Source organism: Furipterus horrens, unplaced genomic scaffold, assembly GCF_987537825.1.
Source record: "Furipterus horrens unplaced genomic scaffold, mFurHor1.1.pri manual_scaffold_11, whole genome shotgun sequence".
In the NCBI taxonomy this organism is placed as follows: domain Eukaryota; kingdom Metazoa; phylum Chordata; class Mammalia; order Chiroptera; family Furipteridae; genus Furipterus; species Furipterus horrens.
In genome coordinates, this window is record NW_028327181.1 from 47279782 (window position 1) to 47286636 (window position 6855).

At 42.8% G+C, this 6855-nt stretch overlaps 1 pseudogene; it reads right to left on the bottom strand.

The window, feature by feature from the left end:
* Nucleotides 1-4358: 4358 nt before the first annotated feature.
* On the bottom strand, nucleotides 4359-5173 carry LOC149997518 (TIP41-like protein pseudogene; annotated as a pseudogene).
* Nucleotides 5174-6855: the final 1682 nt, after the last annotated feature.

Sequence of the window (6855 nt, forward strand, 5' to 3'; positions counted from 1 at the left end):
TCAAAGGTTAGAGGACTCCCATATATATATGGCATATGAGTATTTGATGTTTGAAGAAGAGCTTCATTTTAAATTCAGAATCCATCTTAAAACAGTGTTTTATTCACAGACACACACATAAAAGTCCAGCAATGCTAACATGGTTTTTCTCTTAATGACGCACTTTCATTTTCTTATGTTTTTAAGAGCAAAAGGAATAAAATTCTCTAAACGATAAAGCTGACCAAATGCCATGTAGGAAAACTTAGGCCGAGAGAAAAGGACACCAGCTATTTTTGTGGTGCTGATCCTAGCGATCCACAACCATCTGCCCTGGTCAAAGAAAGGGGTTTGCTTCCAGCCTTCACTGAGGGAGGTGCTGGTTTGGTTCAGACTTCATTCACTATGTCAAGAGAACTAACTCTCTCTGAGTGGCCTATCAAGTTTGAACTCAGAATAGGACAGGCAGTCTCTTGGACAATGCCCTGCTTGCTGGAAGGCTTAGTGACTTGAGTTTGTTGCTTTTCTCTGTGGTACCCCATTGTTTGGACAGCAGTCAAACCAATCCTGAACAATTCATCTACCCAAACAAAATGAGGCGGCGCAGCTCTAAAGGAGGAGAGACTTCTTGAGTGATGGACTTCTCATTGTCTGCTCTTCATGGTGGCCAGGGCATCTGGGAAGGGCAAGGGAGAGGAGGGGAGGAGAAGACTCTATGGGATGCCAGGTGAACAGCCTGGGATGAAATGTGGAGGCTGCAGTCCTTGCCGATGTGAGTGTCAATGCCAGCCAAAAGAGCTTCGTTTCAAGAAATGGAATAACTAAGCTTTCTAGATAAAAGCACAGGCAGGTCGGTTACAGATCTCATCAGGTACAAAAGAACATAACACAAATTCCTAAAACAAAACCTCCTTGGGTTTCATAACATAAAGCATTTCACTCGCGTTACCTTAAATCTTGGAAATAACACTGTGAGGGTGTAAAGGGCAGGATTGTGTCTCCTCCGCGGATGTAGAAACTCAGGCTCAGAAATGGAAGTGATCTGCTCAGGTCCCACAGGGCTTCTAAGTGTCGAAACGAAGTTTTCTAAAATCCCAGAACAGGGCTCTTTCCACCTGTGGTTTTGAACTCAGTAACTGTGAGAGGGAAGTTGTCTGTAGGAGCTTTCAATGTCTGAGGTAGGCAGTGGTAATGGAAGGAGAAAGGGGGGAAAATGCTGCATTCCATTTGGGGCGGGGGACAGATCTGCAGTGTCAGCGTGATGGTGCTTGCCTCCTACTCTCTCATTTTTTAAAAAGCTAATATGTACTCATCACATATTATGTGCCAGAAATTGGGTGGGGGATTTAATGTGTGTGCATATGGGTATGTATGGAAGGCAGGGTTGCTTTGAGAAATGATCTCAAAACATTACATTTCAGCAATAAAAAATGATAGACATTCTTTCTAATCCAGAAGTACATTTTAAATGTTAAAAACATTATTTCTAAATATAAATTGAAAACCATTACTGACTGGAGACATTTTCATTGAAAAAGATTTTTGCTTTGAATTATGAATTATAAAGAAGTATCGGCGTAGAGTATAGGTACAGTAATTCAGTAAGTATGATTTACGGGTGAAGGAGGGTTCATAAGTGTTTAAGGCCCAAACTGGTATCTACAAGCAGAGCATCCATAAGTAGCATCGCTCATGATGCTACTGTCATGCAAACTGATCCTCGTCCCAGACACCTGTACCGTGCTGTACGGTAGTAATTGTCATGATCATTTTTTCCTGTTTTGACTTACATGAAATTCTGATGACATTATTTTATAGCGTTTAATGTATCAATGCATAAAGGTAAATTATTTTTAACTAAGTGAATACGTAGCATCAAGATAGGTGACTGTAGGCAATGGAAAACTAAATATTAATGTTTTAAAGTATGAAAGCAATAAATGCTGATTATAGAGAAAGTTAGCACATGTAGGGTTGAAGGAAAAAAATAAAATTACTTATATTCCTATATTCCAGAGATACCATCATTAGCACTTTCATCTTTCAGAGAGGCGCTGGCTCCAGGGCCCTCCACAGATACTAAATTCATGGGTGCTCAGGTCCCTTACACAAAATGGCATGATATTTGCATATAACCTACACACATCCTCCTGTGTACTCAAAATCATCTCTAGTTTACTTATTATATCTAATCAATGTAAATACTATGTAAATGGTTGTTACATTGTATTGTTTATAAACTAATGACATGAAAGAAGTCTGTGTGCATGCACTACAGCCACAACTATCACAGGCCTAACTACACGGTACAAGTCAGCAGCAACAGACCATTTACTTCTGAATATTTTAAATCCGTGGTTGGTTGAATCCAGGGATGCAGAATTCACAGATATGGAGGGCCACCTGCACTTCACATAGTGTCTTAAATTCTCCTTCAGGTTAACCTGTAGGTAAAAAGCACAGATCCTCATTGTTAAATGTCCTCACATCATCTTCTGTATAGAGGCACCACTAACTCATCCATCCTCATATATTTATTAGCATAAATTCCTAGCACTGAAACTTTGGGTCAAAATTTACTGACGTTATAAGGGTTTTTTAAGTACCTGTTGCTAATTATCCCTCAGAAATACATATTTCACATCCTCAACACCAGGATATATGAGAATTTTTGTTTATCCAAACCTCAGCCTGCACTGAACTTCTCAAATCTTTGCCAATCTAATGGGCCAGAGATATTTTGTTTATATTCAAATTTTTATTTTGATGATGACTGATTAACAAGTACTGTTTATATCCTTCATATAATTATTACCATGGTCTCTTTTTATATTGGTATAAATGAGCTCTTTACATAAGAGATACTAACCCCTTGTCATGTGCAGCAAAAGCTTTTGCAAGTTGACCTTTACATTTTAATATCTTGATGTTTTCTTGCCAGTCTTTTTCTTCTTCATGACTACTACTTCTTGTTTCAGAGAAACCATGGCTTCTTGTATTTGGAAGTCTAAAATATATCCTCTTCATAGCTGTACTGTTGCCTTTAAAAAAAAAATAATTTATTTATTCATACATAGAGGGAAAGAGAGGAAGAAAGAGAGGGAGAGAAATATCACTAGGAGATAGAAACATCAATCAGTTGCCTCTTGCACGTACCACAACTGGGGATCGAACCTACAATCCAGGCATGTGTCCTGACTGGGAATCGAACTGGTGACCCTTGGCTTTGTAGGATGACGCCCCATCAACTGAGCCACACCAGCCAGAGCCATACTGTTGCTTTAAAACTTCCAGCTGTCATTTCAATTCCTTTCTGTGTCTTCAATTTCTTTCTCTTGTCTTCATCTTTGAATAAGCTGTCATCTGGGCTCACTTGACCAGTCAGGATGAGGAGCTTGTGTTTGGTGACACAACCCTCCTGCCCTCCACTGTACAATGACTGAATCTGCTTCTCAAAGCCACAGGTGGGAGGGCAAGTGGTTGTGCACAGCTCCAAGTCCAATCCCCAGTTTCTAACAGGACCTGTGATGTGTTTGCACTACATATACCAGGAGGTCTACATCCTCAGGAGGACACAGCCATCTCTTTCCTTATGATTTGGTCCTCTTGATCTCTGATTGGACAGAAGCCATGTAAACCCGCCACTGTCAGCAGGCAGCCCTTCCCGTGTCTTTGTCCACCCAACCTGCAGCGCTTCTCTTCCCAGAGGCACTCGGAAATGCCTTTTCTGCTGCCCCTGTTTACCTCCCAGGTGCTCCATGGTGTTCTCAACCTCTGCGTGGATATAGAAATGTGTCGGGGTAGTGGGTGGGAGTGGCAGGTCACAGAAGAAGAGGCAAGAGAAGCCAAAACAGCTATATGTTGGTAGCCCCAAGGAGCTGCACTAGAAGGACTGGGGTAGGGGATGGGGATGGTTTCGGGATGATTCAAGCACATTACATTTATTGTGCACTTCATTTCTTTTATTGTTACATTGTAATATATAATGAAATAATTATAAAACTCACCATAATGCAGAATCAGAGGGCACCCTGAGCTTGTTTTCCTGAAACTAGACAATCCCATCTGGGGGTGATGAGAGACAGTGGCACCTAAAGTGTGTCGCTTACGTCCAGTCTACTCCGTAATCTCGTTTCCGTTGCTGTCGCTGCAGAAAACCCCGCTTCACAGACATGGGATGTTGGAAACAGAAGCAGGCTTTTCAGTGCTTCTCCGGCAATCTCAGGATATTCTGCCATGACTTTATTTTTATTTATTTTTTGCCTGTGATAATCTTTCTTTTTTTCTCCTTTAAGGCTACTGAAAATCTGCACATAGATAAGACAATTAATTCTCATAGTAAAAATAGCCCCGTCCACATAGCTAAGGTCTCCATCAGATTACATAGGGCGCGTGTGGTACATCACACTCTGTTCCCATGTGTATTTTCTTGTGGGTCTGTCATCAATTATTTCTGCAAATGTTAGCCTCTCACAAACTGCCTCCTTGATTGGTAAATACTGTGCTATTTCACTGGGCTCTGAAGAAGGAAGGTGGGACATACATTAAACTGGCAACTTTGTTCTCTTGTGATGTATATTCTTGTAACATGTAGAGTCTTGCTGGCCTCATGGTAAAGTCTTGCATCACTCATTCTGATAAGCACTCCATCAGTTCTTAAAAAAACCTGCAGTAGCAGGAAAAAGCTGAAGGCATTACTCTAATTTTCACACTTAGACTTGAACCTGCATGATCATGAAGTTCATCTTCAAACAGGGCTTCTTCTTCAAAAAACTTAATCTCTGGCTTTCAATTTCTTTGTGTCTATATGATCTGTTATAGGCACAACCTTTAACTTGAGTGACTCTCCAAGTAGTGTTCCCTTATAACCTGTTGCATAGGTCCGATCATACGGTTTAATAACCTCCCGGGAGTTTTCGCCGTCCGTCCTGCTTTCTGGCCGCTCTTCTCACGGGCTACTGTCAGCATTCCTTGGTAGCTGTTTACACATCTTAAAGCCTCTGGGGCACTGAACCAGGACAGTGCTGGATCCTTAAAACGTCTCCAAACACCATTTCAGGGAGGGACGGCATAGGCAGTTCATCAGCTACCTTCTCCACATCCGCAACTTCATGATGTGGGTCTTGGTAGCCGTCAGCTTCCAGGATGCAAAGGAGAAGCCCCTGCGGCTGCTCTGGACACCGTGGGTCATCATGGCTGAGGTGGGCCCATGTGGGCAGTGTGAGACGGGCTGGGGCTGCCCCGTGGTGGCAGACACTGGTTCCCCCGCCTTGCTTCGGCCCGGCCCCCACTTTGACTTTAATGCATTCACCTCCTGCTGTGTGGCCTGGTTCCGAACAGGCCACCATGGCCCAGAGGTTGCGGACCCCTGGTGTATAAGACTAGAGTGAGGCTAAGTTAGGTATGTCACCTGAATCCAGGTATGTTGACCTACCTGATAACAATGAAGAGCAGTTCCGATGCTGTCCAGGGCTTGATGGCAGCCAATTATTGGGTCTCACAGGGCCGCCTCTGGTGCAAAGCTCATTGCACGGAACAACCATGAGACAGACCAATTACTTCTCTGCCACGTCTGTACTCTTCTGAGGTTAGGCTTGTTCTGGAAAGAAACTCAAATTCTTTCTTCTAACGTTTCTCATTTGGAGAGCTAAGTGAATTTTAATTGTGGTTTGTTGGTTGATTATCTGCGTGGGAAAGGCAGCAGAAGGCCCTGAAACTTCCCGTGGAACATGCCCACTGAGAACTGCTGAGCTGGTGGGGAGGCTGAGCTTCTGGAGCAGGTGTCCCTGAGGTTCTGCACCCTGTTTCCAGTTTGAGAGAAAATTTTCTTTCAGTGGAAACAGATTGAAAGGGCACACAGCTAATGTGCTGTTCTTGAGCTCATCTTCCCCATCAACCAAGACTAAAAGGCAGGCCTGGAAGTCCCTTTTCAAGGGCCGCCGATAGCACAGCTTCACTCTAACGTACATACTACAGGCCCTTACGAGCCCGTGCTGGTTTCATTTTTCCATCGGAATTTCTGATGTAAAGGGACTCAGGGCAACTTTTAACTTAGGCAACGTCTGAAAACCAGGCTGCTGGACTCCGAAGGGCACTGTCAGTGGAATGCGTTCTTTTCATCTTTGTTCTCTAAATCTACTTTTTATTTGCCTGCATAAAGGAAATAGAGGTCCTTTAATGTTGTGTGGATAAAAACCACAAGAAAGAGAGAAAGCATGAAGCATGTACCCTAGGGGTAGCCAGAGCAAGGAGTTTTGGACGTCTCTTTTCACCAAAGAAAGGCGCTTTGCTAGTTTGGACAATTATAGACAAGACAACTGTGGTTTCATTTGCATTAATTGAGGACTATCCCATTGTGTAGAAGGAGATTCTGGCAATGACAGATTAAGACTGATGTGCATCTATAACCCGCAGTCAAACAGATGATTATTATATTGATGGGAAAATGAATAGCTTAAACGTTGTTTTAAAGCTATTTGCTTTGGGCTTTTGATATTCACCAGAATCACCAGGCATGCCTTGCAGCAGGGTCTTTGCCTGTCTTTCTGTTTCTTCCACATTCTTTATCAAAGGCCAAGAATGTGGTGCTCTTGGCATGATGCACTGTGAGCTCAGCATGGATTTCTCTTCAGCCACTGGCATGGGGCTGATTGCAGGGTTCTGGATGTGGAAATTCCCACTGTGTCCTGCCTTGTTTGACTGTACTCCATCAGTCCTACTTAACACTTTAGAAACCATCAAAAGGCATGATTCATCCCTCTTCTTGTTAAGTGTAGGGATGTGTATTTTTCACATTACATCAGCAAGAAGCACGACGGGAATTTTATTAAGCCAAAGCCCTCTCTTTATTTCCTTCAAGTCCCAAAGTTGAGCTGA